General features: G+C 47.0%; 1 protein-coding gene across 1 annotated transcript in view; it reads right to left on the bottom strand.

Moving 5' to 3' along the window:
• The window catches only part of IL26 (interleukin 26), a 33,393-nt gene extending 21,197 nt beyond the window's left edge, over nt 1-12,196 (bottom strand). Inside the window, exon 1 of the mRNA XM_029597628.1 lies at nt 12,153-12,196. The gene's annotated coding sequence lies outside the window, so the exon portion shown is untranslated. The remainder of the gene's footprint in view (nt 1-12,152) is intronic.
• Between the last annotated feature and the right edge of the window lie 740 nt (nt 12,197-12,936).

The raw sequence follows: 12,936 nt of genomic DNA, 5'->3' as shown, positions 1-12,936 counted from the left end.
CTCCCCTATGAGGAAAGACTAAAGAGGTTAGGACTTTTCAGCTTGGAGAAGAGACGACTGCGGGGGGGATATGATAGAGGTGTTTAAAATCATGAGAGGTCTAGAATGGGTAGATGTGAATCGGTTATTTACTCTTTCGGATAGTAGAAAGACTAGGGGGCACGCCATGAAGTTAGCATGGGGCACATTTAAAACTAATCGGAGAAAGTTCTCTTTCATTCAACGCACAATTAAACTCTGGAATTTGTTGCCAGAGGATGTGGTTAGTGCAGTTAGTATAGCTGTGTTTAAAAAAGGATTGGATAAGTTCTTGGAGGAGAAGTCCATTATCTGCTATTAAGTTCACTTAGAGAATAGCCACTGCCATTAGCAATGGTAACATGGAATAGACTTAGTTTTTGGGTACTTGCCAGGTTCTTATGGCCTGGATTGGCCACTGTTGAAAACAGATGCTTGGTCTGACCCAGTATGGCATTTTCTTATGTTCTTATGTAACATACAGTCCTGTGGGGTGAAGCCGCTTAACAGTTCTAACCTGAAGGAGAAGGTGGACAGTAAGGAGTAAACTTCATGTGCGATTCGTGCGCAAATAATGTTCCCTGAGCTTGATTGATTGTACTGTTGAGGTTGTCCTCATCCAGCAGTAGAATTATTGTTTTTTTTATCCTTATTCTTTCTGTTGTTTTGCATACAGTCTTTATCTACAAGTAATCTAGATGACATCAAGGCAGATTTCATTATGATTAATGAGTCAGGTCAGCTGGAATGTTAAGTGCAGTTTTCCCATCCCAGTAATTTTGGAGTAGGGTAGAGTAAATAGAAATCCGTCGTCTGTAAAGATAGAGCACATAGTCTGTTATAGATACTCTGTCAAAAAATGATGAAGTCTACTATGCCAGCTATCCTTATAGTTTTACCTGTTAATGCTCAATCAATATTGAAGAAAATTCCAATAATTCATGATATGTTGAATGATTCAAAATCAGATCGCTTATGAATCACAGAATCGTGCTTAAAGAACACTGATAAAGTGTTGCAACCGTCCCTTCCTGACGGCTCCACTCCGCCTACCTTTCTTTCTTTGCACCTCTTCTCGCTATGGATGGACGCCTGGCTGCCGCGGCGTCTGCCTGCCGTCCTCTCCGGCGTCCCCGGACCGGCTTGGGCGCTGCCTCCCGCCATGCTCCGCGCTGGTACCTTAGGGCGCGCACGCCGCGCGGCCCTCACTCTTATTTCCTACTTGGCGTGAACCTCAGGGGCGTCCCCTTTTGATGACGTCACGCTGCCCAGATATTTAAAGCCTACAATGTTTGCTAGCCTTTGAGTTAGCAAGGGATACCTTACGGATGGGATTCGTTCTCCGTACCCAGCTACTCTGCCTCTCCAATTTTCCATTGGACTCTTAACGCTAACGGGGTACCTGCTCCTCGGGGGCCTCACTTGCTTTTCAGGTTGCTATCAGGAAACCGGTACTCGCTCAAGGGCCCACATTCCCTGACTTGCTGCCTGCTCCTACCTTCTCTTCTGCCTGGAAGGATTCGCTATCTTCATCACCAGTGAGTACTACCATCTTCACCTCAGAGCTGTTCCCTGGAACCAGGAACTCGCTCCTCGAGGGCCTGCCTCCGTTCCAGCCCCAGTGCCATCTCCTACGTGGAACCGCTGTGTGAGTACATTACCTTCAAGCCTCTCAGGGATCAGGGATCAGGTACTCGCTTCTCGAGGGCCTGCTCTCCCTATCCTGGGGTTCTCCATACTGGGGCTTTGTGCATATTCCACTCTACTCACTATTCTCAGTTCTCTCCACTACAGCACTGCTACCGGAGGAGTCGCTGTTCCAGCGCCTGAGGGATACTAGCCCAGCCGGGCTACTTCTGCTGCTCACCACTGCCACCTCTGGTGGCTTCATCACATTGTCTAATAAAAGATCAATCTCTGTGTTTGTGTGTCCTAAGCTGAGCCTGACCTGTGGCCCCTCACGGGACTTCCCCCATGGGCGTGGTCAGCTGCCACAGTGTCCAAGGGTCCACCCAAACCTCACTAATTATAACATAAAGTCTTGTTAAGTTAGTTCTGCCCTGCTGGATATACATTCATTTCATATCCACGTGATGATAGGCAAAGCGACGGGCTTGTGTTCGTTAATAAGCGCAGTATTCCTTTAAAAATTAAATCTGTAGCCTTGGCTCCTCCAGCCACTTGAATTTTCAGTAGCCACTGCTGTTTGGCATATTGTCTTCCCAACTCTTTGGCATCAGATTTGTCTTCTTTTATAGATACTCTAATGAAGATTGCACTTGATTTACATTCGGTGCTAGCCTAGGTGTTGCACTCAGGGTGGACCCTTGTCCTGGAGTGGATTACAACTCCCTGGTAGGGACCAGGAAGCACCTGCCCCCAGGGGGCGGAGCACTGGAGGAGACAGAGGCTAGGATGAGCTTCACCACTGGAAGCCCGTAGGGACTGGGGCCGCTTGGATTTAGGTGGGCCTCACAGGGCCTCCTGGAGAGATTATAGACTGGCGTGCACACAGACAGGAGAGGATCACGATCACGGTTCGAGACTGGAGGTCAGATGGAGCAAGGAGGACCAGAACAGCGTAGGCGATGACAAGGCAAGGAACAGAGCCAGATTCTTGAGACGAGGTCAATCAGGCAGAGGTCAGAATCTGAGGATCAGTCTGAGGAGTGGTCAACGAAGCAGGGGTCAGGTTCCGGAGGTCAGTCGAGGTCACAGGCAGGCCGAGGTCAGAAGGCAGGCAGCAGGCAGGAGGGTCAAGGAACAAGCCGAGGTCAGTCCCAGTGAGACAGTCTGGAGATATTACCTGGGGAGACGACAGACGAACACAGGAACAAGAGGACACTGGAATGGAAGGATGCAGGAACAAGGCTGGAACAAGGCTGGAACAAGGCTGGAACAGAAGGATCCTGGAACGAGAATGGAACAAGACTGGAACAAGGCTCAGAAAATCTAGCACAAAACTAACCCGATTGCCAAGGCAAGGAAGTGCAGGCATGGACTTCCTTATATCAGGGAATCAACCAGGGCGCGCCGCGGAGCTAGGACCCGCCCCTGGCCCTAAAAGAGGCCGGGCGGTCCACGTGTGCACATGTAGGGGCGTGGCCAACGTCATGGAGGGAGCCGAACTCCGACGTGAGGTCTGGTGCGCAGTGGAAGGCTCGGCGACCGCCGCCATGGGACGCCGAGGCCTGGAAGAGCTCGCAGTTGCCGCTAGGGAGGCCAACCAGTTGCCGCTAGGGAGGCCGACCGGGGACCTGTCATGGAACCAGAGAGGTGAGCAGGCCCGTGCGCGGACCGGACGCGGACGGGGTGTGCAACACTAGGAGATTTAAATGTACATTTACATCAAAAGCCACGACCGATGACTGCTAAGACTTTTCTTAACGCCGTGAATATGTTAGGCTGGTGCAATCCCCCTCTCCATTTGATATGCTGAATGAAGGGGCCACACTGTTTCCAGGGCTCTTACTTTAATGTCCTGGACCCTGCTACTTTCTGCCATCTCTCAATAAGCGAGAGGTAGAGACCTCAGGGGAGGGGGAGGGTTTCCGGACACCCTCTTCTTCACAATTCAGTGGTACTCACTTAAGGGGATCTTAGGAGGGGATACACACAGAGAAATGCAGCCAGCAAACGGATAGTGGCGTTCCGCACAAAGTAGGTTTCCGTCAACTTAAAAAACTTTTATTATAATGATTTGTCTAATTTATTGTTAAATTGTGCATGCACATTTTTTACATCACGTAGTGGGCTCCGCGTTTAAGCAGTCAAAAAATATTAATAAAGATAAAGGTGCCAGAATGGAAAAAAATGAATTAACATAAAAAGAAGACCAACAGCTCCAAAGACTGCAGTTTCTTTTGTCCGTCATGCACCTCCTCTTAGCTTTCCTCCTCTGATCTGAATCGTATCCAGTAAGCCCTCCTCTTGAAGGGAGGGTAAATTCTCTTCTCTCACAATCATAAGTTGAGCGTGAAAATAGAACAAACCACTCTTTCCTTAAAAACGGGGCCTCAAAATTTCTTAAAATCCAGCTGTCTCTGCCCCCACCGTTAACTGGTCTCAGGGGTAAGAAGACTGGAAAATCCAGAAAAGGGAAGTGGTCAAGATCACAAAGGAAGAATCTCCAATCTGTCCTGGCTGGAAAAAACTCCCAAACTGGTGAGCGGTGAAGCCTACCAGATACACTTCCTCCAGACGCTTTCCTCAGCTCCAAAACACCAACACTCCAGACAAGATGGCCTCCTTCATCTAAAGAGACTTAGGCCCATCCTAGCAAGAGGACAGTTAAAAGATGGGGGGAATTTAAATAATGCAAAAAATCTCCGAAGGTTAGAAAAAGAGAAAAAAAACACTTAGGAAAGGGAGAAGCCACTGTCATGTCCTCTGCCAACCAAAACCAGGAGACTGATTCACATTTTTCTGTTTTTACCCACTATAGGCACAATGACAAATATACACCAGGGCACATTACAAGTCACTTTAGAAAATGCATTTGTACATTTTCCAAAAGCCCACTTCAGGGAGTTCAAACTCAGGGAAATCATTTCCGGCATAGCTTAGCATGGAAAAGCACTGAAACCCACGCTCAGTAACATCACGTAATACACAACAGTAACATCAGCATAGCTTAGCATTGAAAAGCACTGAAACCCACGCTCAGTAACAGCACGTAATACACAACAGTAACATCAGCATAGCTTAGCATTGAAGAGCACTGAAACCCACGCTCAGTAACATCACGTAATCCACAACAGTAACATCAGCATAGCTTAGCATTGAAGAGCACTGAAACCCACGCTCAGTAACAGCACGTAATACACAACAGTAACGTCAGCATAGCTTAGCATTGAAGAGCACTGAAACCCACGCTCAGTAACAGCACGTAATACACAACAGTAACGTCAGCATAGCTTAGCATTGAAGAGCAGTGAAACCCACGCTCAGTAACAGCACGTAATACACAACAGTAACGTCAGCATAGCTTAGCATTGAAGAGCAGTGAAACCCACGCTCAGTAACAGCACGTAATACACAACAGTAACATCAGCATAGCTTAGCATTGAAAAGCACTGAAACCCACGCTCAGTAACATCACGTAATCCACAACAGTAACATCAGCATAGCTTAGCATTGAAAAACACTGAAACCCACGCTCAGTAACATCACGTAATACACAACAGTAACATCAGCATAGCTTAACATTGAAAAGCACTGAAACCCACGCTCAGTAATATCACGTAATACACAACAGTAACATCAGCATAGCTTAGCATCGAAGAGCACTGAAACCCACGCTCAGTAACAGCACGTAATACTCAACAGTAACATCAGCATAGCTTAGCATTGAAGAGCACTGAAACCCACGCTCAGTAACGTCACGTAATACACAACAGTAACATCAGCATAGCTTAGCATTGAAGAGCACTGAAACCCACGCTCAGTAACGTCACGTAATACACAACAGTAACATCAGCATAGCTTAACATTGAAGAGCACTGAAACCCACGCTCAGTAACAGCACGTAATACACAACAGTAACATCAGCAAAGCTTAACATTAAAGAGCACTGAAACCCACGCTCAGTAACAGCACGTAATACACAACAGTAACATCAGCATAGCTTAACATTGAAGAGCACTAAAACCCACGCTCAGTAACAGCACGTAATACACAACAGTAACATCAGCATAGCTTAGCATTGAAGAGCACTGAAACCCACGCTCAGTAACAGCACGTAATACACAACAGTAACATCAGCATAGCTTAGCATCGAAAAGCACTGAAACCCACGCTCAGTAACAGCACGTAATACACAACAGTAACATCAGCATAGCTTAACATTGAAGAGCACTGAAACCCACGCTCAGTAACAGCACGTAATACACAACAGTAACATCAGCATAGCTTAGCATTGAAAAGCACTGAAACCCACGCTCAGTAACAGCACGTAATACACAACAGTAACATCAGCATAGCTTAGCATTGAAAAGCACTGAAACCCACGCTCAGTAACATCACGTAATACACAACAGTAACATCAGCATAGCTTAGCATTGAAAAGCACTGAAACCCACGCTCAGTAACAGCACATAATACACAACAGTAACATCAGCATAGCTTAGCATTGAAAAGCACTGAAACCCACGCTCAGTAACATCACGTAATACTCAACAGTAACTCAGAGTACAAAGTACAATGAAATACATACTTCCAAAGCCATCAGACACAGTGCACTCTAAGGAGCCAAGCAAGTTTTTCATCTCAAACCCTCCCACCGCCCCCCCCCCCCTTTCCAGGTCTCTGTAGAGGATAAACATGTTAAGCAAAGAGATTATTGTATTGGCTATAATAAAGAGTTATAAAAACTGAATGAACGGTTTCAGATGTTTTATATCCACCGTCAGTGGTTGTGCTGTATGTTATCCTACCCATGGGTGCATGGCTGAGATGTCGCAACGCTACTAGGCTACCCCAGGAGTGGGTCCCTTTTGAGTAAGTAGCCATTGTGTCATAGGGCGCCATATAGCTTGAAAAGGTTTCAGATTATCATGTTTTACCGCAGTGAGATACAACAGATGATACTGGCTATGTAGTCTGCGCAGTACCTCTGCCCTTGATGGAATGTCAGGAGATTTCCAAACCTTAGCTAATGCAGCTCGGGCTGCAATATAAACTTGGGTAAGGAATTTATTAGTATGCTTAGAGTAGTCCTCAGAAGGCTCATGTAATAAAACACCCCTTATGCTAGGAGTTCGAAATCCCTGCACTACAGACTCAAGCCATTCAAAAAGCTGTTGCCAAAAGAAGCGTACTTTTGGGCAGTGCCACCAAATATGAGTATAATTAGCAACAAGGCCACAGCCTCGCCAACATAAATTAGAGATTTCAGGCAACATTCGATGAAGTTTCTCTGGGGTCCAGTGCCATCAATACAACACTTTGTAGCAGTGTTCTTGTATAGAGGCAGCAATGGACACCTTAGAAAACTGAAGGAATATGAGATCCCAATCATCCTTAGAGAGATCTTCCCCTAGATCCTTATTCCAAGCTAGGAGATGGTTGGCCGAATAAGGGGAATGATTATTTAATAGTTTATAAATTTTAGAAAGGACTCCCTTCATTTTGTCCGAATGTTCACAATAGGACTTGAAGAGGGTTTTATTTGGGTGGATCTTTTTGGCGGATATCAATGTTTGAAGAAAATGACGGACCTGAGCATAAGCTAGCACTTGTCCTAGGTCAAGTGGCCCTGGACTAGATAAAGTCTCCAGGCTCCGCACAGACATATCCCTCAAAAATTGCCCAAATGTAGAGAGCCCTTGTTGTTCCCAAGTTACCAGCCGAGGATTTTCTGTGCCTCCCCGAAAAAGGTTATTGGAAAAGAGGCGAGAGGACTGAAAGTATTCAGAAAGGCCCACAAGTTTAGGTTTCCACGCCTTCCACACTCTGAGTGTAGTAATTAGAGCTAGTGGTAATCGTGCCATTGGTAGCCAAGTGGATTTAGGCTGCCATGCTAACGCCTGAAGGGGCATAGACCCTATCTGCCTCTGTTCCAATTGGACCCATTGTTTTGTATCCACTGTATGATAAAAATCTACTAAAAAGCGAAGCTGTGCTGCTGTGTAATACCAGATAAGGTTCGGTGCTCCCAATCCCCCTGCCCGCTTGGGTAAATATAAAACAGTTCGAGCTACCCGGGGCGGCCGCTTTCTCCAGATAAAGCTGTACATTTTAGTCTGCCACCGTTTCAGCAATGTAGTGGGGAGAAAGATAGGGATGGTAGAAAAAAAATATAATAGGCGTGGGAGAATTACCATTTTAACGATGGCCAATCTACCCAGCCATGAGAACGAATCCCTGTACCACGTCAGCATATCTCTGTCAATCTTTTTCCACAGAGAGTTATAATTAAGTGATTGTAGTTGTGAAGTGTGGGATCCAATGTGTACCCCCCAGGTATTTAATAGAGGATTTTGCCCATCTAAAGGGGAATTGTTGCTTAATGTCTAGAACCTCCTGTGGGGACAAAGTGAGATTCAAGAGTTCTGATTTTTCTAAATTTACTGTGAAGCCAGACACTTTATGAAACTGCTCCAGAGCATCTGCAACTCCCTGTAGGGATGTGGCAGGATTAGTTAGAGTGAAAAGGATATCGTCCGCAAATAAGGACAATTTAAAATGTAAGTTAGTAAGACGGACTCCAGTGATAGTAGCCGTCCGTTGGATTGTCCAAGCAAAGGGCTCTAAGAAAAGTGCAAAAAGCATAGGTGATAACGGGCATCCCTGGCGCGTTCCTCTCTGTATATTGAATAACGGCCCATACCCTCCATTAACTTTGACTCTGGCCTGTGGCTTCATATACAATTTCTTGATCCAAGTTTGAAAAAACTCACCAAAGTTCATTGTGTCCAGTACTCTAAAGAGGAAGGGCCAATGAACTAAGTCGAAGGCCTTCTCCGCGTCAATAGCCAATAATGCAGCAGGGAGCTTATGGTGATGTACCCAATCGATCAGATCAGCCACTTTCCTAATATTGTCACTAGCCATACCTGATGGAATAAATCCCACCTGGTCATTATGCACTAAGGAAGGAATAATGCCCTTTAATCGTTCCGCCAATATGCGGGCTAGAATTTTCAAATCTAAATTTATAAGTGAAATTGGGCGGTATGACCCACAGTGAATAGGGTCCCGGCCTGGTTTGGCAAGGACTGTAATACCAGCAACATTGGCATTATGCGCCAACTTCCCAGTAGTTCTCAGGGAATTAAACATTTCAGTGAGGGGTTCAGCCACCACATGAGAAAGCTTTGTATAGTAGCTTCCAGTCAGGCCATCTAGGCCCGGAGATTTCCCTGGTTTTAGGGCCTTTATCGCCAGTTGAACCTCCTCAAGGAGTATGGGGGAGTCAAGATACTTCTGTTGCTCGTCTGTGATAGTCGGTAGAGGCAAATTCTCCAGATACCCAGCTATATCAGTGTTGACTATAGTCTTGTCCTCGCTATACAGTTGGCCATAGAAATCAGTAAAGCATTTCCGGATCCCTTCAGAGGACGTAACTAATTGTCCCCCACTATCCTTAATTTTGGCGATATTGTTTTGGGTGAGAACCGCCTTTAAGCGGCGGGCTAATAGACGGCCCGCCTTATTGCCCCCTTCGAAGTATTGCTACTTGACAACATCCAATTGAAAAGCAATTTTTTTCAGTATCGAGTGCTTTAAGGGCATCGCGATTGCCCTAAATTTTTCGAAGGGACCGAGGGCACTGTGTTTGCATATGCCTCTGTGATAACTGAGCCAGCTCTGCAGTTAAGGTTTGCCTTTTTTTCTCCTTCTCCCGTTTGCAAAAAGATGCACATGATATGAGTATGCCCCGCGCAACTGCCTTGGAGCAGTCCCATATCGTCGGTCCAGGTGTACAGTCATTAGTATGGCGTTGGAAAAACTCAGTAAGTTGTGTTCCTAAGTGTGTCACAAAGGACGGATCCCTAAGTAGACCCTCATTTAAACGCCAAAACTTCTGACCCGGATCCTGGTTATGAAAATGCAATTTAATCCACACTGGGGAATGATCCGACCATATAATGGGTTCGATACCAGCGTCAATCACCCAGTTTTGTGTCTGCTTATCCACCAGGAAGTAGTCAATCCTGGAGTAAAGCTGGTGAGTATGTGAGAAATAACTGTAACATCTAGAATGCGGATTCCTCAGCCACCAGACATCTCCCAGCTGCCAGTGTGATATCAATGTGGATAGGCGCTGTCGTACCTTTTTTGGAACTGTAGATGTCTGCGCTGAGTTATCCAAAGAAGGGCTATGTATCACATTAAAATCCCCCCCCACAATGAGTGTTCCTTCAGCGTATTTATTCAGTACCTCATCCAGTGTATTAAAGAAGATATCCTGACCTGTATTAGGTGCGTACAAGCTGACCAAAGTAGTAATCTGTTTTCCCACCCTAATTTTAAGCAAAACATACCGCCCCAGAGGATCTCGCACAACCTCTAATACCTCATGAACTAGATCGCAAGCAATCAGTATACCCACCCCAGCATATTTGGAGTCTTTTGTGCTAGCGGCAAGATATGTATGGGGGTAGTGAGGTGACGAGAGTACCCTTTCATGCCGTTTCTTCAGATGGGTCTCCTGAAGTAACGCAATAGAAACATGATAAGTTTGCAGCTCTTGGTAAAGTAGAAATCTTTTACGATAATGGTTGAGGCCCTTGACATTAAAAGACATAAGACACTCTCCATTTCCCATACGTTTAGAGGATGTAATCTGATTAGCCATGTGAAGGTAACTTCCCCCTGTTAACGAATAACAAGCCAAACAGTACAGCGGTAACCAGTAAGATTCCCGGAAAGGATAACCCCCATATCATCCCCAAAACTAACATCACCCACATCAACCTGTGGGTGAATATACTCCCCTCCTGGGAGTCACTCCCTGCCAGCAAGACCCTAACTCCCCCGCCCCCCTCCCGTTAATAATGTATCAATAAACCCCGTAGTACACTCTTAAATATAACAAGAAACAGTCTCACTGTATGGATAAGTCCAGCTGTTCCCCTCTGTATACCACGACCACTCGCAGTGATCATCTGCGGAGGGGTAACAACTTGGTGAACCCTGGAACAGTAGTGATGAAGTAGAGTCTCTTCGACCGTGGTCTTAGCTCCAACAACTTACAGACTTGGCATCAGCCTTGATCGGACAGAGCAGTACGGGAGTCCTCAGAATGGCGACGGAGACGGCTTCCTCCCTTACCCGCCCTGCGCCATTTCGGATGATCATCCATTTTCAGGTTTCGTGTGGGTTTCTTCGGTGCCACTATATTAGGTTGGTGGCCAGCCTTGTTCAGGGCTCCAATAGCCTCCGTGAGCGTTTTGGTACGATAGGTCACGCCGTTGATCATGAATTGAAGTCCAAAAGGGAAGGTCCAGCGATAATGGATATTTTCAGCCCGAAGATAGGCAGTAATTTCTTTCAATTCAAATCGTTTGCAGAGAGTGGATGGAGCCAGATCCTGAAATAGGGATATTGAGTGTCCTTCCCATGACCAGGAATGTTTTTTGCTGGCTGCTTCCATAATTTTGGATTTTTGTATAAAGCTGTGGCAGCACAGAATAATATCTCGCGGCCTCGAGTCTGTTCTGGGCCCCAAGGCCCTATGCGCCCTCTCAAGTCTTATGGGGTCAGTCAGAGTTCCCGATTCCCGATCCCCCGCTTCTTGAGGAAGGCATAAAATAAATTTACATATGGTAGTGGCTGTTTGCATAACATCAGTGTATTCAGGAGACTCAGGGACTCCCCTAATTCTGATTTTGCAGCGTCTGGAACAGTTTTCCAAGTCCTCTAATTTTTCTTGTAGTGTGCCAAGTTCTCCTTCCATATGGTTCTGTTGCAGCGCTACTTTATTTAATGATACGCCTTGCGCATCCACTCTGTTATCAAGCTCATCCACCCGATGGCCTAAGCTGGCTATATCTTCACGGATGTCCGCCATTGAGGCCATCAGCTCTTGCTTATGGGCTTTTAAATCGGCCCTAAATTCCATAAACCAGCCGTGAATGTCATTTTTAAGCTGGGCAGTTGTCTCTGCCCATTCCGAGCTCTCCTCAGCCGAAGGGTCAGGTACCTGAGACGGCATGTCGTTCGCGGCATCCGCGGCCTGCTCCGGCCTTGCCTCGTGGTCGCTGCCAAGATCGGGAGGTAGCTTGCTGAATTGAAACTGCTTCAGGTCCACAGCTTTTTTCCTCGCCGCCATATCAGCTTGTGCACGATCGCGAGTTCTAGCCGGTGCACCGTGTTCCTCGAAGACAAGCTGATTTAAAACGGGGTTTTTCTGCTTTGTACGCTGCGTCGGGAGCGGAGCGAATTCTTTATGCGGCCATCTTGTTTGCCGGCGGAAGAGCACCCCCCCCAGGCAAACCTTTCTATCTAACCCAGGGGTCAGGAGCCTATGGCTCGGGAGCCAGATATGGCTCTGGCTTGCAGACAAATCTTTAATAAAAAAGTAAAAATCTAACAAAATCCCCCACCCTCCTGACGCCCCCCCAAGACCTCCAAAATTCATTTACTACAACCCCCACCCTCCTGACCCCCCCAAGACCTGCCAAAAGTACCTGGTGGTCCAGCGGGGGTCCGGGAGCGATCTCCTGTACTTGGGCTGTCGGCTGCCAGTAGTCAAAATGGCGTCGACGGCCTTTTGCCCTTACTATGTCACAGGGGCTACCACCGCCATTGGTCGACCCCAGTGACATAGTGAGGGCAAAGGGCCGTCAGCGCCATTTTGACTACTGGCAGCCGACAGCCCAAGTCCAGGAGATCGCTCCCGGATCCCACCTGGACCACCAGGGACTTTTGGCAGGTCTTGGGGGGGTCAGGAGGGTGGGGGTTGTAGTAAATGAACTTTGGAGGTCTTGGGGGGCGTCAGGAGGGTGGGGGATTTTGTTAGATTTTTACTTTTTTATTAAAGATTTGTTTGCGAGCCCTGGACCCCCGCTGGATCACCAGGGACTTTTGGCAGGTCTTGGGGGGGGGGGGGTAGGAGGATGGGGGGTTGTAGTAAATTAATTTGGCAGGTCTTGGGGGCGTCAGGAGAGTAGGGGGTTGTAGTAAATTAATTTGGTAGGTCTTGGGGGGGGGGGTAGGAGGGTGGGGGTTGTAGTAAATTAATTTGGCAGGTCTTGGGGGCGTCAGGAGAGTAGGGGGTTGTAGTAAAGTAATTTGGTAGGTCTTGGGGGGGGGGTAGGAGGGTGGGGGTTGTAGTAAATTAATTTGGCAGGTCTTGGGGGCGTCAGGAGAGTAGGGGGTTACAGTAAAGTAATTTGGTAGGTCTTGGGGGAGTCAGGAGGGTGGGGGGTTGCAGTTAGTATGGCTCTCACGGAATTACATTTTAAAATATGT

This window comes from Rhinatrema bivittatum, chromosome 4 (genome assembly GCF_901001135.1).
Source record: "Rhinatrema bivittatum chromosome 4, aRhiBiv1.1, whole genome shotgun sequence".
In the NCBI taxonomy this organism is placed as follows: Eukaryota; Metazoa; Chordata; class Amphibia; order Gymnophiona; family Rhinatrematidae; genus Rhinatrema; species Rhinatrema bivittatum.
The sequence above is the reverse complement of the archived record's forward strand: the minus strand, read 5'-3'. Positions and strand labels throughout refer to the sequence as shown.